General features: G+C 37.5%; 1 long non-coding RNA gene across 1 annotated transcript; it reads left to right on the top strand.

The window, feature by feature from the left end:
• Positions 1 to 1,141: 1,141 nt before the first annotated feature.
• Positions 1,142 to 6,416, top strand: LOC139128979 (uncharacterized). Its single transcript, XR_011551474.1, has 4 exons — positions 1,142 to 1,693; positions 2,693 to 2,834; positions 3,727 to 3,800; positions 6,109 to 6,416. It is a non-coding gene; the product is annotated as an uncharacterized lncRNA (long non-coding RNA).
• Positions 6,417 to 23,881: the final 17,465 nt, after the last annotated feature.

Below are 23,881 nucleotides of genomic sequence, written 5' to 3'. Positions count from 1 at the left end.
TTACTGCGATGACTTTGCAACTTGCTTTATTGCGTCATCTCTCTTCAGTTTCAATCATAATCCTTCGGGGGCCCAATGCCACTCAGTACAGCACTCCATTCTTCATTTTGGCTCTGCGTTGATTCACATCAAATGTGTTAGTGTGAATAGGACCAACACGAAGTAGATTCTACATCCCAGCCGTCTTTTTACAAATTAAGCTTATTCCTTTGTTTTCAATGACTTTAAAGTCTTTTTAGCATGTTGCATTGTTTGGTGCCACAATCTCAGCTGTTAAATTACCTACACTGCAAATTCTTCTGGCTTGAAATATAACCACTTGGTTTGTATGTGGCTTGCGGGTGAACCAGTTTCAAATATTTCGGTTTGCCCGCAATCCACTAAGATTTTTTGGTTTGCAGTCACGCCACCACAAAGAGTATGAATGGCATGTATTCATACCAATACATGGGTGGCTTATTATCAAGCCCGTCATGGCATAAATTTAAGCCGAATGGCTTCTTTTAAGCCTTTCATAGTCTAATCTCATTGGTTTAAATTTGAGCCACTGGCATCGTTGGTTTGCTTATATACCGACAAATTCATTGGCTCATCTTTAAACCAACCACAAGTGGCAACTTTGTGAGCATGGTTTAAGTTTAAACCATCCATGCACTTGAAATTAATCGGCCTGTTTTCAAGCCATTGTCATGACAGTCACTGGTTAATATCTAAACCAGAATCGTACATCACGTCACTACATTGATAACAGCGAGGACGGTGCGCATCAATGCCTGCATTCAGTGCGACAGATTGATTAGCTTTAATTTTGTCGTACTGTACAATTTTGGGATGTTTTCAATTGAACATAAGATATGAACTTGCTTCAAGTATGCGGGTACATAAATATCAAAACAATAATTTGAAGGAATTAATTGACAATACTGAAATAGTGTTGATCGCAAATGACGTCATTTTTCTTTCATTAACATGCAAAAATAAATGTTGGGCCTATAGGTCGGATTGTCTGCATTTCCCGCGAGAACAACGAAAGTAAAAACCACAATAATTTATGGCTCATGACGTGCCTAGATCACCGCTGATGATAATTTAGAGCGTTACGTATACGTGTGTCAATAAAGTCAACGGTCACGGTCATTACGTAACCTTTGACCCACGGTTCACCCTTTGTAACATTACGCTTTAACATAGTTCAATTTTACACAATGATTCCCCGAGTCAATGTGAACTTCGTTATAGATATTATATCACCGTGACATATGTAAGAATTATTGTACTTGCTGATTGATCGTACTCTTAAAGTGACCGCTGGCTAGTGGAATCCTCACCCCTTCACTTCAAAGGGAGTGGCGTATGAATTCCTCTGTCTGCGCGCCAAGCCACAGCCGAGATGCAGTGCAGCCGAGACAGTACTCTACGCAGTCTACGATCGTCCAACCTTTCCGAAGTCCTTTCCGAACTACGGCAGTCCCCGTCAGTTTACCTCCAAAATTTCCCATATAACAGTCGACAGCAATGGCTTCCATCACCGACGAAATATGACTTTGGAAGAACATGTTATGTACAGCGAAACTACATGTATTTGTGTCTACCTCCGTGGTTTAACCATGCATCGAGTCACCCGATGGAGCACAGTCCCGCTAGATCTGTGCATGGAGGTAGAAAGAAAGAACCGACGTCTTTGGAATTTGAGGCAAGTAAGCTTTATTCCGTGTTATATTCCGTGTAAGATGTGGCAAAGTCATTAATTTAAACCGGGCTTGAATTTGTTCAAACACTTCGATCGCGTTACGAAAACATTTGAATTTTCTGGGAGCCGCCATTCAACTTCCGGTACAGGCGGCTCAGTGAAACACGGATGCCCTACGCTCAGTCAATGTTTATGCATGGATGTAAAAAAAATATACATCCATGGTTTATGGAACGCGATCGACATGTTTGAACAAATTCCAAACCCCATAAACGACAAGGTTAGTGTTGTGTAGTGTTTGTCTTCAGTAGTGATAAATCGGTACGACCAAATTCAGCAAATATGTAGCATTTCACATCAACACGCCTCGTCCAGTGGGATGTGCTTATTTCATGTATGTGGTGGAACTCTACACGGCCGTCGGCATTGTAGTGCTACTGGTGAGTGAGGTCGCAAAAACCAAAACTCCCCAACCGCCTCACCGTAGCGCTTCAAATTTTGCAGCTAGTGCATATATTCATATCAATGATGATTGCCAAGGATGTAACAAATGGGCCTGATGTGTGTGTCCCTTTTATACGGTGTTTGTATGGCTTTCATGTAGGCAAACTGACTTGCCATGGTGTAGATGCAGGTATCCTCATACCATTCTTTCAATAACAAACTAGACTGTTTCATGAATGATATTTCTTGGTTATGTTGATAATAACCTCGACCTGGCAACTTAGATGATTTAATACAGACAAACATACCTCACAAATCATTTGTCCGAAATGACGTAATGGTTGATTCTGTTATTCAAGGCAACTTTATGTTTCCACAGCTTGATTTTAACTTGGGTCCTTCAACGTCATTGTTTACACAAATCCTGTGAGCCATCTTGTCATTCAAGACAGGTACATACTAAAGTGATTCATTTCCAGCAAATAACTTCACGTACAAATGTTGACCATTGACTTCCACTTACTGGTAATAGATACTTATTTGTTTCTTTTTCAACAGATGGTCCAGGGCATGATATACTTGATACAGAAAATGCCTTCAGCTCCACAAATTAACAATGGATTCTCTGAGCACAATGTGGAAACAGAATGAAGACTCTGCCCTCAGATATGGTGGAACTCAGAAAGTGGATATATAAAAGGTGATCAAATATCGTTGTGTGCAGCGATAATAATCATGTTAGGCGTGAATGTTCCTCATATTTCCACATATTACTCTAACAATGTGGGTTTTGTTCAAATTTCAGCTGTTATTACATATCTGTGACATATCTTTGTCGTAGTCACACAACATACATGATAAGCATTACACTTATTATTGTAATTTAAGGTTGTTCACAAAATTCTGGGATTTATGTCCGAGTACATAGTGCAGCGGAGGTATTGTCCTCGATGCTACGCCTCTCGGACAATGCTAAAGCGTACGATGTACAAGGACATAAATCTCGGTATTTTGTGAATAGCATTATTATTATACACCTTTTTTGGTCCAATTTTTCCGCAAAAAAGTCAAAGTGTTTTTGGGATGCCCGTCACATACTTCACCAGGCGATTGCAAGCAAACTGAGAACACATTCAGCGTGTCAACTAAACTCAAACCTGCGCAGCACAGTGTACATGATAGAAATTGTAGGTCAGCAGCATAATTTAACTCTAATTCACAGGGTTTTGATTCACCACTAGTAACGTTGTGAAGTACTGAATGTTTAGAAGTATACTTTTTGTTAAAAATTTAAAATCATCTCTCCTTTTTCCCCTGCACTGACGTAAAGGTTTTTTGAGGGCAAATGTCAAATAGCGTCCAATGACACCAAATGTTATTGTACTGCGCCACAAAGTTATTTGACTCTGCATCCTCTGATACTGAAACTTACTGTACAACGAAACTCAATAGGTTACAGAAGCAGGTGTATAATAATCAATCACATGAGGGGAGGCACTTGCATGCACCTAGTTTATGATATTGAATCTTAGTCTGATGTATAGAAGTAGAATAGAATTGACATAATTACCATTTTCCTGATTGTTAAACAGGCATCAAACTTCTCTATTCTCAAGAGTGTCTTTTGTGGAAAAACTGCAGTTGGACAAATGGTTATGGTTTTGACGTAAGTATTGCTTGTTGAAAAAATTTGTTACCATAATTCTGTGCAAATTAGTAAAGGCACATTGGCTGTAAATTTTAGCAATTTTGAATCTTCATTGTTGTGTGTACAAACTGCAGTTTTGATAGCTATATAACAGTCTCATGAATACCAATATTCTGCTTGACAGTGTACTGTGTACATGTTTAACAACCATTGTTGTTGTTGACAAATGAGTTCTATATAGCCTTTGCGCCTGTCGCCAGGGGGCATGGAACTATGGGAAAATACTAAACGGAAGTGTGGTAAAACATATGACGACTTCTATACTTTAACACAGAACGGTGCAATTTTCGAGCGGAAAAGTGAGTGAAATATGAAATGCATATTTATGCTACAACAAGAAAACACCTAATGGTGCATGGGACTAGCTCTGGTAAGTGTTCATGTGCATTGTTTAGCTCCATATTATTTTATAACTGTAGATATCAGCGATTTTCAGCCTGCGATGCGGCCAAGTTGTAGACTCAATACGAGAGTGGGTGACGCAAACTGTGTCACATGGCCCTGCTGACAGTAGCGCCGGTATGATGACTGTGCGCTTCCCGAATCTAAGGGACCCGTAGTAGCTCAGCGGAAACAAATTTACGTGAATGTTCAATTTTTTTCAAATATTTCAAAAATAAAAACACAGCAATGAAAACATAAGTCACAAAGTATGAATTTGTTAAAATTTTGAATTTTTACCCATAATTCTGAAGATTTGACATACTGGCCATGTTACGCCGTCATACATTGTACATAGTGAAATGAAAGTCTACAACTCGCCCGCTTCGCATGCCAAAAATCACCGATATCTACAGTTATAAAATATTACTTTGCTAAACAATGCACACAAGCACTTACTTAAGCTAGTCCAATGCACCACTAGTGTTTTTCTTGTTGTAGCATAAATATTCACTTCGTATTTCACTTTTTTTCACTCGAAAATTGCACTTTTCCATGTTAAAGTATAGGTCGTATGTTTTACCGCACGTCCGGTTAGTATTTTCCCATAGTTCCATGTCCCCTCAGGACTGGCACAAAGGGTGTATTCCATACTGAAATTTGATTTTCAACAGTAACAATGCTAAATATGCACATATGACTGGGTTGATAATGTATGTTTGACACTCATCATGCCTTAAGAAGTAGAACAAGAAACTGCAGTTTTTTTGCACAAAATAAAATATCTTGGAAATTGCTAAAAGTTACAGCTGATTGAGCTTTCAACATGCTGGATTTGATAACTGTCAGATTCAGTGCATGGACATTGTGTAACACTACACTTGAAAATTCATACAACCCTGTTACCTTCAGAGGGCTGGTTCAGGGATGTACACACAGCTGTACCAGCCCTGAGAAGCAACAGAGACTACCAGCTATTAAAATAATATCCCCAGTATAGCATAGTCAGAAAAATAACTAGCACAGCTGCATTTACATCCATGTACCTAGTGTGTGAACAGTCCAGTACAATTGTTCTGCTTATCAACTGCAGTTTCCCATTCAAGTCATTGAAGCATGATGAAATCCCTAATGTTTAGCTACTCAATACAGTATGTACATGTAGCATTGTTATTGTTGAAAATTTCATTTAGGGCCGTACAAGACTTTATTAGTCAATTATAAAAATGATCAAATATACAGGCTATAAAACTTGGCATTTTAGTATGCTGTGGAAAGTAGACCAAGAAACTGTAGATGATAAACAGTAGTGAAATACTGAAGAAGTAGCCAAAAGTTACAGTTAATGAAGCCTCCTTTACTTATTTCAAACTACATACATGTGAAGTATATCATCAATGATGAGGGTTGCATAGCCAGAGTGATAAAATGCTTTCTCAAAGGTCTACTAACTTCTTTGCAAGTCTCAAAAGGACATTGCACTGTGACTCTGATATATCTTGTCTTGTAATAATCATTTTGATATTCTTGAATTGAAATTCATTATCATGAAATTCACTCCGTAGTTTCACACACTTTTTGCCAGTGCACTGTTGCAGCAAGCCTATGACATAGACAGTAACTTGTAAGAGCTATCTTTGTCATACTGAGAGACTTGCCCTGAGCAGTCATGTCAGATTATTGATGCACCAAGAAAGACTTGAAAATTGTGTTCCTGCAGTCAATATGTGTTTAAGAACATGACTGTTATATACTTGTGCAAATTCCCTAAACATACCAGTTTCTAGGCCTTGCCCTCATTGTACAAGTAGCTGGGCACTGAGTGTTTTACCAGGAGCTCATCTTGGACCGCAGAGTTTGAATGTTTGCATCTTTTATATTGCAGGATGCTGGAAACTCACATTCTGTGGACGAGATGCAAAGCAGCAGCCCTGTTTAGGTGTGCTCGTCTATAAAGGAGGAAACAGTTTGTGTTGTTTCTTGAAGGTGTTATATTCTGCAGCATGGAAAGAGACAATGTTGTGCTAGGTTTGCTTAGTTATGTAGGGTTTCAAACTTTGATTACATCAGATGTGTGAAAGGAACATTTCAATTTGTAGAGTACTTCTGGCTTGACAAAGCTGGGATGAGAAGTAAATGGGCTGACAATTATGAGTGGTCTGCAGTGTACAGGGTATTTCCAGTGAAACAGCAAGCAATTTTGCATCAGATGCATTAAATTATGTTATCAGTATGATTTTACAAGTAGCATTCATAAGAATGTCATTTTTAGTATTCCCTTGTAAGTATTAGATTCAATTATGTTGCAACAAAGACTGTTTCATTTCTTGTAAATTGCAATAAATGTTAGTCTGAAATTCATTTTGATGATTGTTGTTTTTTTTAATGTAGCTTGCAGGATTTCTAACTATTTCAGCTGTTGTTTGTGTTTCAGATATTTTACAGTCCTGCTTTGTGTAGCTCCATCACATAGAGGACCCAATAGGCCATTCCATGGGATGATAATCCTCCTCTGTGTCTACAAAATTTGAAGACATCCAATTTAAATTTGAGGATGGTCAGAAATAATTATCCCTCCCCCTCCCCTCCCCCCCGGAAATATGGCTAATATTGAACTGGTTTGTCAGCAAGCCCTACAAAAAGCCATAGATTGGCATGCCTGCAAGCCAGCTTGTAATGGCTTGTTGGTAACCAGAGGAATCCTTACAGTGGTTTGCCTGTAAACCAGAATTAGTCAGAAATTGGTTTGTTTGTAAGCCACATTGCAGTAATATTGGCTTATCTTCAAACCAGATGGAACCAGAATTGGCTTACTATTGATCCATGGAAGTGTGGTATTGGTTTAAAAATAAGCTACTGTTCAGCATTATCTGGTATATGGGCAAGCCACAGTATCTTAAACATGGCTTGCTAGCAAGCCTAGTTCATATAATAGTGGATTGCCTGTAAACCATTTTTTAGTACTAAATGGCCTACTGGCAAGCTGAAGTGATCTGTACTTGGCATGTATATATGCCGTATCAAAACCCAAACTGGCATGCACAGAAACCAGACTTGGCATGCCAGAAAGCCAAATATAAGCCAAAATTCACAACTCGAAACAATCCGTTTACTGACAAACAAGCCGGTTTATTTTTGGCTTGAATTTAGCTGGCCGGCAAACCAGAAAAATTTGCAGTGTAGGGTTGATGTTGGTTAATTGAAACCATACACACTTAGCACTTTGCCTTCTTTCGCGAGGTGCATTGGATACCTAGGGGCTTCGACCTATCAAGTTACATGTTGATCCTAATCTATCAGGATGTCAAGCAACGTTACTCAAGCTACATCCAGTTTGATGTTACCAGTTTGACAATATGCTTCATGCTAAAATGCAAAAGCATAATTCTGCAGTGCCCCTTCTCTGTGTTTACCACACTGTGATTCATCAGCACAGTATTCTTCAGCATAGTTAGCACTTGCACTATTTCCAGTCTTACAGCCTTTAAATCCGGTTTTCACGTTACCCTGTCCATACATTCGGAAACTTATTTAGAGCATTTCACCTTGAAATAGCAAATGCCAGAGCACAACCTACATATCTGGCCTTAAGCCGAACATTTTGGGTACCTAACAAAGTGTTCTACATATCCAAAGTGAAAAACAGTTTTACTGATGCATGATTTTCTGTTACATGTGTTGTTACCAGAGTATGAGTATAAGTTACTCTCTTTACGGCTACTACAAACAGCATTCACATGGTTGATCGCTTACTTTCATTCATTGCTTTCATCTGACAGTTAACAGCATCCTTTGCTCTCCAATTAGCAATATATCTTTCGGCGTATCATTACCTTTTTTCGATGAATTTTTGACGTACCTTGGACGAATAACACATGATATGTCTTATACACCTATTCCGGTTTAGGTCAGCAGCAGTGCTTGTTTCTGTGAATCGGCCGCGAAGGCTCCTGGCTAAGTAAAGTTTGAAAGCTCGCCCCCACTTCTTGCATTGTTCAGAAGTTTTTTTATTGGAGTTATCAAAAAGTTTTTAATACATGTCTCATTAAATCTGAGATCGAAATTTTTTTTTTCTACAATTCAGAAACCAATCAAGTATTGAACATTAATCATACATTATCATTATCATGCGTCATGTCTGTAGTGCGTGGGTCTCGATGGATATGAGAGCTGTAAAGTCCCACTTCTTAATATGTGCAAACATTTTCTCTTTTCGAAAGGCAATGTGAAACCCAGTTTCATTTTTACAGAGTTACACAATCTTTTGTATGCGGTAAAGCTGGGTATTTCCTGTTTACAACGACAGGTGTAAATGTATTGTTTACCAATAAGAAATAGGAAATTCACAAGAACAGAAAGTTTGGGATAACCAAGTATGATCTGGTCCTTGGCATCATTTTTATGTTATGGGGACAAAAATTAAGAAGTTCAGATAGGATCAACCGTCACATCAATGCTTTTAGGCCACTCATTTTTGTTGCCAGAGATACCACACTTCCACCACCACCCTACCGGTGCTACTGCTAGCGTTTCCAGCATGCGTCATCACAAAAACTAAAATATCGGCGTTCTTCCCAGGTCACACAGAAGAATGAGTTACCTCACGGCCTCCCAGAACAATAACCAGTATAATTATCGTTGCCAGATGTGATGACCGTCAATACCACACCTGACAAACCATATCACAGTCAAACAAACATATTATTTATGGAAAACTCCCAATGCATCAAATGTTCTCTGAACATATAAAACAACTTCGCATGATAAAAGTTGCAACGCATTGTTACCCAAAAAACTTTTTTTATGATGTCATGGGATTACACTTCAATACACTTCAAAAGCTAAATTAACTACAAATAGGTTTCGATTGCATGCATTTGGTAGAAATATAGAAAGGTTGAAATGGGTCAAGCATAAAGTAATCGTGCAGATTAGCAGGTATCACGTACAGTCTAATTCCCGTTTTCATGCAGATCTGAAAGTACTGATAAAGAGTTATGAGAAAAACACTTTTGGACATGTCAAGGACCCTATGTTTACCAAAGAAAACCATCGGAAGTTTGTGAGAGCCATGGTACTTGTGATTATTGTATTGGACAGACGTCAGTAGCCGTATCTTCATTCTACTTATATGTTCGCTCGCAATTCCTGTATGCAACAGAATGTAGCGTTAGCAACAGAATGTAGCGTTAGGGGCTGTTTTCAAAGATGATAAAGATTAAATTGTTAAATCAGAGTATATTTCATGTCAAGGTTAAAGACCTGATATGCCTATTAGGAAGTTATAATAGGGGCGAGGCGTCGGAACACAAATAGAAATAAAAATCACACAAGGAAGCAATAAAAGATAGAGTCCTCGTACAATATAACACGGGAACCCTGGAGATTGAATCCTTGCACAAAATCGAGGGTAAGCATTACCATTCCTATGAAGCATAAGAAACCAGACATTCCACTTTATCTTATTCAGTCTTAAGAAAATAAAAGGCGGCACAGTTTGTCCATGGACATAATCTAGGGGGTGCATGTTCTTGAAACCTCCTCCGTCCGACCTTTCACAAGAAAGTACAGATCAAGGCACAATCTTTTGGAAACAAGCCCAAAGAAGACTTCTTCAGATGGATCAACGATGATGAAGGTATGCACCTCTCGTATGCTTGACTACGTACCGTGAATAACGAACAGCAAAAGGTTTAAAGTCAGAAGTGGCCGACAGGTGGATGAAATAGGAAAATATCATGGTAAGAGCAAATCGGATCGAACACTGCATAATAAGCAGAAGTTGGAAAGAAAATCAGATATTAAAGTGCAATTTCGTACGGTATACTCTTTGTTAAATGCATGTTACTTAATATGACCATTCCTCAAAATCATTTAGGAAAACACACTATATATCACCAAAAAAGATACGATTCAGAATAAGAGAGCAATTGTGCCGTATGACTACCTCACGCAATTTTTCCTCACACATCCGTGTATGTGGGTAGCCCGGAGTGGCACACAGTGTTATCGCTAGCCATCAAACTTCGACGATACTAACTTGCCATGTATGGAGCCCAAAAAAGTTCGGGGTTAGTTAATATGCTACGCTGGACGGAAGGTATGAATTACGCTGTGTCTGATAATACCAATACCAAACACTGGAACAGCATTGGTATTGAAGGCAGTGTGTGGAAACAGTGACTCTCTCTCTTCGTGAAGTTTAATTGAAATTAGATATGTCATACTCCCTCCACGATAGACTCTGGTTTCGTGAAGGTTATAGGAATTTTCGAAGTCTTACACCACTTGGCAATTGCAATGCGACATCAGTACAACAGAACTGAAAAGGTGCATCATTGTGCCAACACACGGTATAGAAGCTGAAAATGATCGAGGCCGGTTCTGCGTAAGACTTAGCTCGATTGACGACCAAAGTAGCTTACTCTATTGACTGCTACCAAAATTCATATTTTACAAGTATAACTTCTACAGTAAGTTCCGGTCCATACTTATGACATACCTGTATACTTAACACCTCACCTCATCTAATCTCATCTAACCTCGCCCCACCTCACCGCGCGAGAAAGACTGAGGCAATATTATATGTGTCTTTAAGTGCATCGCATCCAAACGTAGCGTCAGTGATCACAATTGTACGATCTATCTTTTCAATCAGACAAGGACTTTCGTCAGAAGAAACAGTCAGAAAATATATGTACCATTCTTGAAGTTGCTAAATCAGAAAAAAACAACACAGGCGCAGACACTACCAGCAAAACAATTGTATCATGCAGTAAAGAACGAATTCAAACAATTTTTAGATACTCATGGTGTACGGATAAAGTTTTTCTGAATAACTTAATATAATATAGGATGTAAAAGTCTCTGGGCGACACTGATTTTTATCGTAGTGATAATGAGGAAATGGGCCTCCAACGGAATGATTTTCAGTTTTAGTCGCAGATGAGGAGTTTTAATTCAAAATTTGATTTACTTGAATTTGTAGGGTTTCGGACTCAGTATTTGCTGCAACAAAGCGCGTAAAGTGTAAGACGGACGCTCATCACTGCGGTATCACTGCGGTCCAAAAGCATGTCTGAGTGTACAGTATCCGCGAAGCATAATTCCCACAGCACAGCGCTATCAGCCGGTCGCTATTGACAACGGCGAACATTGTATCAATTTATTTTCAATAGATTATCGATCGAAATCTGCTTGGGTGCCGCTCGTGTATTCAGGTCACGCCATGAATATTTCCATAATAACCCGTATATTTTGACTTATATACTATAACATCAACGTTTCTGTTGGTTTCTTGTACTTTAATTAAATTGACGACACTTTTTTTCAAATTTGGTGATACTTTTACATTTAAGTGTATTTTGAAATCGAGCTTATTCGCCACATCCCAAAATGGAAAATACATCTGAAAACCCGTTCATGTAACTTTTTCATTTCGCTGTTATTTCTTATAATATTTGAGATTTCACATCTCATGAAGGTTAACTTAAAGTCTATGAGTTTACTTTAATGAGTTTCTCTCTTACTTTTCTGAAATGACAAGTTAACAATCGTTTGACTGTTGACTGTGTTTTCATTTTGTTTTGCACATATCTATTATCGCTTGGGTATTATTAGAATTTCTCCTTGAAATTCTTGCCAAAATACTATAATGGAAAGGGCAACATGTAAGGGAAATGGAATCTGCAACTCTTTCATAAATATTTACCTTTGCAGCGAGGAAATTCGGCGAAGTTTTTAACATGACGTGGAAGGTGGATTTGACTCTCTGTACGCGTACTTCGCGTATGTGTGGCGAAAAGTTGGGACGCTTTTTATTGTACAAAATGAGGGGCTTTTTGGCTGCAGTGTATTAACTGAACTGGTCATTAAACCATGGTCACCCCGCAATAATATATAATTTTGAATCCTTGGACGACAGTGGATTACATGGTCTGCCAATCTCCCTTGACGAAAATAATGCCATAAAAACGTCGCAAATTTGTTAAAACAATATTTGATGGACATTCATGGATTCATGAGGCATGAAAACGTTTCAAAATTATTCTTCTATTAGTAATTTGTTTGCGAAGCTCCCTTTCACGTTGTACGCCTTTTCTATTCAAATTAGGGAATTATCATGTTTATGATGGTATAAACTCTAAACGCAAGGACTGCGTTCCTTTTCTGAAAATGATAAAGTTCCACCCCGTAGACGAAACAGCGAGAGTGTCTGTGACTTAAGGAAGACTATTTTCACGAAAACAAGGATATCTCCCCTGTAAGTTGTTGTTGAAAGGCGATCAATACCAATGTCCCCATTCCATTTTATTACAGACGTGCCTTTAAAATACCTCAGCTGAACGGTTTTGTGTTCATCGCTGAAATTCTTTCAAAGGGATATATGTCACACTGTAATTACATCATTTCATGTCCAAACCAATGACCGTAAAGTTCGAATTTCAATTTCAACATTTAGCTCTGTTTGTATACGCCTTCGATTTCAAACTCCATTGAACGGCGATAGTATTTTAATTATATTAAAATCTAAAGTTGTATTGTTGAATTATAAAAACAAATATTCAATTTAATGGGTAGTTTACAGTTTCAGTTAATTCTGGTTGTTTTATCATTCCTTTATAATAGCTTACATTAAAAAATATAAATTGCATCGTATGGGAAGTGTCATTAACGGCATTGAGTATCAGCTATGTGAAGGAAAGTCCTCGAGCTCGATCACGGACAAATCAAATCACACCAACTTGATCTTTAATTTAAATATTTAAGTGCATGCTGTACATTTTTATTTATGTCTCTATCAAGCACCACGACCCTCACTACTCTTTGACAAGCACTAAAAATCATGTACCTCCTCAAGGTTTCATCAGAAACATCGGCGCATATAGAGCAATGCTCATAAAATGTGATTTGTGCCTTTTATTGTGCTACTTTACAATGCCTAAGGACTTGCTCTTAGTATAGAGATTACAGTCTGATGGAAGTGTAAAATACGATTTGATTACCCAGAAGGTTCGCTTTACTTCAAGCAAGAATATCCCTGCGTACCATTACAATATCGCGTCGGTCTTCGTCAAAAAATTCAACTTAGGTAAGTATATTTTAAGTTCATATTTCAAATAGCATTAACATTGTTCAGGATCGTTGTAATCCTTAAATATCGGTATATCCTTACAGAATCTAATATTGTATAGGGCTCAGCCCTTGGTGTCGCGCCAGGCGTTGAGATTAAAAAGTTATTTGTATCGATTCATGATTAGTAATCAAAAAGGATAAAATAGAACTAATTGTTACTTTCTATATACGTTTGTACAAGTATGACCGGTTTACCCTCTGATGACAGTTCACGTACACGATGTCAGACCCTGTAGGTATAGATTTTCTGTTATGTGTAAAAAAGTTTGACATAAATTTGCAATTTCTACCATGATTACTATCTATTGTGTTTAACAAGGGACGTATTGTGCAATCATTAACTTTGCAATAGTAACTGTACCGCCCAACTTCCGATATTGTAAGCTGAAAACCAGCGTTACTTCTAAAACGGGTAAATTTTGCATATAGTTATTGACACAGAGGGCGCCTTTCTAAGATTCAATCCCAGCATTCTTTGCGAATGTTCTCGTTCATATGCACGACAGTTCTCTCTCTCTTCTCTTAATTTTTAGGCGTGATAAGAAATTTTCTATAAGCGACAGGGTGGATAATAATAATTACTCGCTAATAGAAAAGATATATTTTATTAAAGGCATGTTATAAAATAATAGAGAGCACGTTTCGAATTTGTTTATTTACGAGCACTCAAAAAAACATGACGGCGCCTACGAAAGAAGGGTACACTTCCGGTTACTCGCATAGTATATTATGAATACGTGCATGCGTACTTCAGTAAGCCGCTGGCGCGACTATTAATGACTGTAATATATAAATTTGGAATTTTAAAAAAGCTGCATTATGTATCCAGAAAGCTTGTTTTGCTTAAAACATAATACATTATTTCCATCCTAATTAATAAGGTTGCAATGGTTACATTAACTGATCCTTCAGGTTGCAATAAGCTCCAATATATTATCTGTTTCGTGTTTTAAAATATTCCGTAAAATGTCATCGACTATCGCAGAATAATAAACGAACTCGTTTACGTGAAATCAATTATATGAAGAATATTGAAGAAAGAATTAAGGACTGAACACAAACATTGAGTATGGTTAGAGAATTGTCATTTTTGTAGGCATTATTACAAAACAGGACGTCTAGACAACTACTTTCCCCCCCCCCCGGCATCAGCTAATTAATTGTCAACAAATAATGCCACATAAACTTCAATGTTGTGAGCAATCTGATTCTAATTCGCATGTCTACGAGTTCTGCTTTGTTGGTAATGTTATAGATCAACGCTTTTAACTGACCCCTAGACCTCCGGGTATATTATGACAGCCTTAGAGTTAGCAGGATGACATTACTGTCAGTTGCTCTGAGTTGATGACAGAAAGGTGATTATTTACTTGACCAAAGAAACCAAAGAAAGCGAAAAGAACAATAGGGATGCCATCAAACACCGCTTAGCAGATGTCTGTCTTAAATGTTCAAGTATACAAAACAGGGTTGGAACTAATTTTGGATCTGTAGATTGTTACGTAATGTCGATCCAATCTGCTAATGTAATCTCATTTGCTTTTCTTTTTTGGTAACACACTTGTTTTTATGAGTAATATGTAATATTCTACTGTACAGCTATAGGCCGACAAACACTGTTGAGAAATTTGAATTTGCATTATCCCAAATTTGTTCCAATCGTCTTGTCATAGTACATCCTGTTGTAATAGTATATCAGTATCAAACGCTGCAAATATTGATGTCGGGGCTTGAAAAAAGGTAGACATATTTTTTTTAAAAATAGAGAAGGTGTCTGTCTTTACAATAGCTCACACAATGGAACATAATAATGCAAGAGTATGATGCTGAGAGAGAGAGAGAGAGAGAGAGAGAGAGAGGAGAGAGAGAGAGAGAGAGAGAGAGAGAGAGAGAGAGAGAGAGAGAGAGAGAGGGTTTTTATGCCTTTTGACCAGGTCTGAGCAAGTAGTCGGGACACTATAGAGAACTATAGTATTACTAAAGTAATGATACACAGTGGCTACATACATTAAGGTATAATCAACGTGCCGGTCCTGTTCGTTGGCGACAATGAAACCTTCGATTTCTCTGAAACAACATATCATCGAATGTCTCCTTGTATGTTTTAGGACGTGGATTAGTGTACACTTATTTTGTATATTAGTTTGCTTTATTGTGATAATTTGCGTCGCATTGGTAATCTGTGTCTTTGACTTGTCTTTCAAAGAAATCACTTAAGTTTGTTCAAATCGTCGTAAAAATCGCATATTTGTGTTTCGGGGACATTTTCGCTGCTTTTTTATCTTCTTCTCGATTGCTTTGAAATTCGATATGCAGTTTATTAAGGGCCACTTCAGTTAGATTCGTCCAAATATAGTTGAAATTGGCAAATTTGTGTTTTTGAGGAATTTTTTGTCACATTTTGGTCAAAAATCTTACAGTTATTCTTCTTCAAAACCAAAGGACAGATATCTTTGATATATGGTACATAGGTCCCTTAGGCTGATCTATTTCAGACTTATCTAAATTGAACAGAAATATGCAAATATGTATTTTTTTAAGACAATGTTTGTCATTTTTGGTCAAAAATTTGTTTTACATAAATTGCTTGTCTGACAGCTTTGATATTTGATGCACTGATCCATAGGGATGAGAATAATGTGGTATATTCAAATTGTGATGAAATCTGCAATTTATATTTTGTAGGTCAATTCTTGCCATTTTTGATCAAAAAATGTGTTTCTCGAAAACTAGCTGTCTATAAGCTTTTTGGTACACAGGTTACTACGGGTTATCTTATTTATGATAAATGAAATGAAGATGAAATCTGCAATGTTGTAATTTGGGTTAATTTGTGCCATGTACGGCGAATATTTGTTTCTCCAAAACTAAATGTCAATTAGCTTTGATATTTGCAACACATGTGCCTAAGTGTTATCTTATTTGTTTTGTAAAAACGTAATTATAAGTCTGCAATGTCGTATTTGGGGTAATGTTTTGCCATTGGGTCAAAAATACTTGTCTTAAAAAGTACTCATTGGATAGCCATGATATTTGGTATACAGGTTCCTACAGAAGAATTAAAGGTGATATATTGGAGTTATTATGGAATCTGCTTTTTGTATTTTTTATGCAATTTTTGCAATGTTTGGAAAAAATGTTTCTCAAATAGAACGCGCCTAAAAAGCTTTGATATTTGGTACACAGGTTTTTAGGGATGATTATATTTATGATATATTAATATATATTTCTGAATCTGCAATGTTGTATTTTTCGGCAATTTTTTTGCCACTTCTGGTCAATAAGTTTGTTTCTCAAATACATGTAGTACTCATCTGATACCTTTGATATTTGGATATTGGGTTATTTTGTTTCTAGGGGTAATTCAAATATGATATATTGAAATGAGGGTGGAATTTGCAATTTTGTTTTTATTGTGGTAATTTGTGCCATTTTTGGTAGAAAAAATTCTTTCTCAAAAATTACTCGTCTTGATAGCTTTTATATTTGGTATACAGGCTCCCACAGATGAATAAATGTGATGTATCGAAGTTATGATAAAATCTGAAATTTGCATTTGTTTTTGAGGGGGAGCAATTTTTGCCATTTTTGATCAAGAAAATTGTTTCTCAAAGCGTACTCGTCTGATACAGGTTCCAAGGAGTCATTTGAATATGATATAATAAAAATATGATGAAATCTGCAATGTTGTTTTTTTGGCAATCTTTGCCACTTTTGGTCAATCAGTTAAATTCATGAAAATCTACTCGACTGATATATTTTGTTGGCATCACTGGACAAAATGCTTGATAAGCGCTTAGCATATTTACGTATATTGACGTATATGGAACACAATATTAATTGCATACGCAACGTATATCTTTGTATATGGAACATTCCATTACGTTGATATGCGTAGCGTATTTCTATGCAGATCATGAGTATACGTAATGCAGATCTTTGCACACTAGGTGTACACTGTAGTTTTGCATTTTATTAGTATACGTACGTGTATACTTAACGTATTTGACACATGTACAGAATCAGTATATGTGTATATATTGTTGTACATCAAGCATTTTGCCAAGTGCATGTTCTTGGGAGATATGCTCATGTTATATGTTCAAGTTATGATAAAATCTTTAATTGTGTAGTTTAGCCACTTTTTTTGCCGTTTTTGCTAGGCCACTGAAATGAGCTATCAAAAATTTCCATGTGTCAAAATATTTGATCTCTACAAAACACAATGAGCTATATCGGCTGCAAGGTCATTTGCATTTATGAACACGTATTTCTCAGTTCATCACACATTTGTTCAACATCATTTTTTTCACGAATCAATAAATATTGTACATTATATTACCATGCCCTTTCCATTGCGTTTTAATTGGTCGAGCTGAACCACGTGACTGCCCACAAATACACTGTAATGGTTTGTTTTCATGCCCGTGAATATGAATAATATCGTAAACATAGTAACTTTACGGCTAAAACGAAAACTGTGTTTCATACAAAGATCATAATCAGCTATAGAATAAAATGGAGCATTTGTGGGCCAAGTTTAGACTTTTTTTTCAAAAATTTCTTTTGTAATGGGCGCACTACTCACTAACAGGTTCTAGGGTCCTGTTGTCGTTTGCACGAGAAATGTTCGTAAATTTTGACGGTTTAGGGGGGTTCATTGATATTGTAATTGATATAACTCCGCGCTGACCATTAACGTTTATTTATGGGCGTGGGCTCGAGGAAAGCCAAATATAAGGGGCTCGGTTAGCCTCGCCCGTTAATTTTTGGCTTTCCCCCCGCCCTTGCCCATAAATAAACGTTAAAGACGCCCATTGGTTATAAATACAGGATTACATGAAAGGACGCTCATTATGCAAAGAGACGCCGTGCGGATAACTTGAACTGAGAGCTCATGAGATTGCGGGTTTTTTGCGTGTTTTAATGAACAATTATGAAAAGGGAATGCTCTACAGTAGGGTAAATACCTTATCAATGCATAACGACTCAATAGTTTTCAAACCGATAAGGTTTCGGGACAATTTTAGTGAGTAATTGTGCGTGGCCAGTGAGAACGTCGACCAAGGGGACGCCAATGGGACTTGAATATCACTGTCAATCAAACCTTGTGTAAAGTAAGACACGAGTTAGCTGGATGTGTACCTAATAATCATTAGCGTTCGCCTTATCTGCTAACAGTTACTAAAAATAAATATGTTTCAATATTGCCAGTGTCGAAAGACGTGCGCGATAGTTTCTTCACAGTTCTCCAACTTTTGTACCTACCCGCCGCATTTCTGGCGATAAAAACGTGATCAGACTACATTCTAGTCGATTACATCTTGGTAACCGTTGAGAAGAAAATGTATTATCGGGTTCTCTCTTTTTGGAAAGGTTGGTGGCCCTGAAATTGGCCGTTTGGTTTGGTTTTGTGGATTCTACCCTACGGCCAACGAAGGCAAATGTGTACGGTACGCCGAACAAATTGAGATATAACGATCGGACGAGAGAAGTCACACAAAATGGTATATCAATATTCTTCTTGTGACGAGTATGTCATCGGCCTGCATCTGATGCTGTTTTCAGGCCAAAAATCGGCAATCACGCCAAGCGTGTGGCCGGTCAAGGATGTCCCAATTCTTTCGATAGAGTCGGAGTTGTCATTGCCAAACTAATGCTGCTAAACTCAGGATGACAAATCGAGAAATGTTCAATACCTCGGCACAGAGGTGTTAAACGGTACGGTATCCGTGTATAGTATCTAATCTAATGCTAATGGAGTGTCGTTTGTACCTCCATGACTCTCCTCATAAACACAATTTTTTTTTGACCATGGAGCTAAAAAAGGATGCATTGACTTCCTCTGTTTTGTTTCGTCGTCACTTCGAGTGTACTACGTATCTACGTGAGCAAGTGCCATCATATCGATAACCGAAGCGATGCAGTTCCGCTGCATATCGGTCAAAGTTCACTACGACTGAGAAATTTACGAGATTTGCTGTCCGAGTTTTCGAAATGCATCTGATTTTTGTACTTTTTGGTTACAATGCAAACAAAGTCTCGCAACACGAATTGGCAAATAATGTAATACAAGATAATCTGGATTTGTTTTCTGACTTCAGACCGCCATCTTGGCCTCATAAAAGTTTTAGGCTGGCTGGGTGAGGACGTTGGGATCACTGTTCAATCTTCAGAAAATACTCATATAATGTTTTTTAGACACCGATGTTTTCTAATTTAATAAAAACATATTAGTTCTAAGAATATGAGAGATTCGAGCGATGCAGATCGTGTTTTTGCATATCAGTTTATTGACTTGTAGTGGTAATTTTGTGGGGTCGGGGACACTGTCCGCGTCCGGCGCCAAGCGACAGGCTGCTGCTATCGGTGAAATCTGTAACTCGAACGCACCAACTTATGGTGAAACCACCTCATGCCAAAATGTACGTATTCCGACGTGCTCATCGACGTTTGACATGAATAGCTTATGTTTATATATCTACTAAAATAGCGGTGTTGACGCAAAGCAATGAAAACGATACTATGTTGACAGGGTGGAGCACCCACTTATGCGCGAACCTGGGATTGAGAACGGCGGCTTTAATGGTCAGCGCGTTGTCCGTAATTTCTATAATATATTTGTGAATTTATAAATATCCTACAATATTATAAAAATTTCGTCAAAAGTCAGTAAAGCCGTAAATCTTGAATCAATTTATAACCAGATATGAACTGAATGGCCTCGCGTGCACATTTTGTAAAGTACTTCTTGGGGTATTGGCTTTTATGAAGAAGGAAAATGTGTCAATAGATGACAAAATTTGTTCCCGAATTTCTCAAAATCATCTGTGCCGCGCCGTGTAGCAGCAAAATGAGTTCGTGACCTTTGAAGTACGCGTTTCAAAAATAAATACCCATGGGAACCTGCTCACCACGCCACGCAACTCATGTACAGCTGACTATGGTGCACTTGTCAGGCGATGGTCGATGATTCTGGTTATTGCCTATATTGTCAAGTTCAATGCCTAATTTACGGAAACACGAACTCTGTCTAGTGTATTCGAAGCTCTGCGTACAGGTTGTGCACACGGCCTCTACCACGTGGTGTCCTGTGGACAGTGTGGTACAAGCCGTCGGCCTACCACCGTACCGCCGGGAAACGCAGACCTATTGTACGCAGGAGCTAGCCTACTGCTGCTGATTTAACATCAATGCCAACATGGAAATCTCATGAAAAATTTGTCATTGTTGGTTCTGTAGCTAATACAATCTTGAAAAGCAACTTAAAAGACACAGACTGTCAATACGTCGCCATAATATTATGCTGATCTCAGCGGAACCATGCCGGAATATAAATTCGCTGACACACACACAAGATTGAAAAGTGTCACTCTACATCTCATTCTCAGAGAAAATGCATTGATCAAATATTATGACGCTTACCTTCGATAATCTAGCTTTGGTTCGCTATTTCCAGAGTAACCCACACGATTCTTAAAGTCAAACGTCGACACGACGACATCGACAGTCAAAACTCAAGATTAGCGATCAGCGCGGCCGAGTGACTGAATTCAGAAATCACTTTGTGTAAAATGTTTTAGTATAGCGCCCTCAAACATACTTATTTAGCCTCCCCATAGACTTATACAGGCCACAAATTTTCTTTTACTCATAACTTGATAAATTCGCAAAGCACAACCACCAAAAACTAATCAGTTCTTGCAAATTTGAAGAACAAATTGTGTGCGAAATGTGATCGGAATCTGCCAAGCCGTTTTTGAGATATCGTGCTAACAGACAGACAGACACACAGAAACGCCTAAACCATAACCTCGCTGCGCGCATGCGCACGCGAGGTAAAAATGATGCCTGCTTTTGTTGTGATGTTCACTATGTTTCACTGTCAATGCATCTGCGAACGTTTTGATCTGTTTGTCTAAGTCATCTTCAGTTAACCCAAATTCATTCGAGTCAATGATACCAACTGATACCCACTGGAAACCAAATAATGATCATGAATGATCATATCATTTTCAAATTAATTGTAATATTTTACACAATAGTGAAAGCAGCAGTGACATACCCCCCCCCCCCCAAAAAAAAAAAAAAAAAAAAAATCAAAGCTGCAAGCAGAGTTTGCATGGCTCTAGCGTTTGGTCACATTGCATTTTGGCAGAAATCTTCGATCACATACTTATACCTTTGCACCAAAACTCAGACCTCTATCTTTATATTGTTTGGTCAATAACTACATATTTGCATAATTATTGAGGTAGAGGATATGGCACATAAGATCGTCATTCTACCAAAATATAATATTGTAGCACATGCGTTTACTGATTTATAGGCACATTCGCTAATATGAGGTCAAAGGTAATCCTCGTCACATGACATTATGTCAAAAATCGTTGCTTCAATACTTATCCCTGTCTATTAAAAATCAGACCTGCAGCTCTATTTACCTGCCTAAAATTAGGTATGTGCATAGTGAATTAGGTACAGTATTTGGCAGTATAAGCAGAGTACTCCCCACGCCCGACATTGCCGGATGGCGCCATCTGACACTACAGCACAACCATTCAGCACTTGCTGTTCAATGTTTTGAATATGAATGTTTATGACAATTTTTTAATAATGCTTTCGTAAAATTGCATGAAGAGTTGATGAAAACAATGGCGCCATAGAATTGATTTCAATAAAATGCTGTATAAACATTGCCATGTTTTAATAACCGTAAGCTGATTTTGCACATGTAAAGCTGTTAATCGTTGATTGTACGTCCACAATGTTCATTGCCCTAAGGCTGAGTTCACAAATAATGGAGGAATCGCAGGATTGAGGAACCGCGATAAAATCTTGTTTTCTTTAGATCTCCCTCAATACACTCAAAAAACTTCAAGTCCATATAATAATAGTTTTTCAAGTCCCATATTATCATATAGCTGCATATTGTTAGGGATGCACTCAAAAACCCCAATAAACTGTATTGGGCAGTACTGTTCGCAGAAGTACGACACTAACTGTTATTAGCAATATGTGGAGCCACATTCCCAAGACAAGTCTTTCAATCGATTCATTTTTCATAAAATATCATTGGATATTTTGGATTTATTAGTCAAAGTCGACTTGAGTTAATCGAACTCTGGCCACGTCAATTGTACCTGTTGAAGAGCACACATAATGATGAATACAAATTGTGAATTCCTGGCTACAATATGCAAGATAAGGCTGAGTACAGTGACTTATCAAAAGTACTTTTTTAATGCAAGACGCATATGACTTTCAGCTACTCATAAAAGTTCCCACAAGGCTTACAACACTGAAAGATTTAAATATTAGTTTAAATCTCTGAAATTGTGGGTGTGGGTGTGGAAATTTGGTAAAAGATAAATAGTGTCATTTTTTCATACATTTTTAAAATTCAAATAAGAGTCTTTACTGTTCAAAGTTTAACTTTTATGTTATTTTACGACGAGAATGTTAAAAACTGAAATATTAAGTATGGTGACCCCCATCTTTTGTTCACTGATATTTGATTTTTTCTCATATGCAAGAATTAAAAAAATTCCTGTAGTATTCAAGTCTGTGCGTTTTCTAAGTGTTGCTCTCTGACCTGATCTTGTGTACAAGTATGTTTCACTACCATAGGCGTCATATGACATAAACTTGTATTAAACTAAATCAGAGTCAAAGCTATCTCTGACAGTGCACATTCTCTGTCACTGCTAGTATGCAGTGACGGGAACACAGCCCGTAGGTAGTAGCAGGGCAGTGGGTATTTTGGTCCGGGCTTTGAATTTTCAAATTTCGATTAGTACTTAATTTATGTTAATGTATGCAAATCATCCGATTTCCTGGCTTCTTTTTCCTCCAAATTTTGAAATTTCAAAAAGAATTTAACCCCACTCTGGCAGGATCAAATTTTCTGAAATTTTCACATTATGTTCTTTAAATACTATTCAACAAAACGACTGTTTAGCTTAACAATACAGTTTTGAATAAGAGGCATTTTAATTTTGCTTATCATGATTTTAATCAATTTTTTTGAGTGTCAATCTTTAAACCCCTGCCATTTTAGAATGTGATCGATAATGCCAAATAAATTAGTCGTTTTTTCTACATATGCTCTTCTTTCAAGTGAAATATTACATTTCAGAAAATAACGTCAAGTTTTTGACTTAAATTAAATATCATTAATACCAAAATTAACTTTTTTTTGCCCCAAATATATACTCACTTCATCCTTTGAGTACTGCTACCGTACTAAACTTTAGAGTCTCTGTTTTTTGAAAATATATAGTATGAGGGGTTTCCTTGTCACCTTTGAAAAATATTGCTTTGGAAAAATCTGTGTTGGCAACATGCAGCTCCACCTTAATGGCCAAAAATGAGTTCCATTATGGTGAAACATAAAACCAATGTAAGCCGCCATACTAATTACAAAAGGTCATTAAAATGAATCGAGTAGTACTTGATCGACATGATGCTGCCAAACATTTTGCATCCTATCCTAACGCTGACAGATTATCACATATACCATA

The sequence above is a fragment of the Ptychodera flava genome, unplaced genomic scaffold (assembly GCF_041260155.1).
Source record: "Ptychodera flava strain L36383 unplaced genomic scaffold, AS_Pfla_20210202 Scaffold_82__1_contigs__length_521545_pilon, whole genome shotgun sequence".
Lineage (NCBI taxonomy): Eukaryota > Metazoa > Hemichordata > Enteropneusta > Ptychoderidae > Ptychodera > Ptychodera flava.
Note: the sequence above shows the minus strand (reverse complement) of the source record. Positions and strands in the feature narration are given on the sequence as shown.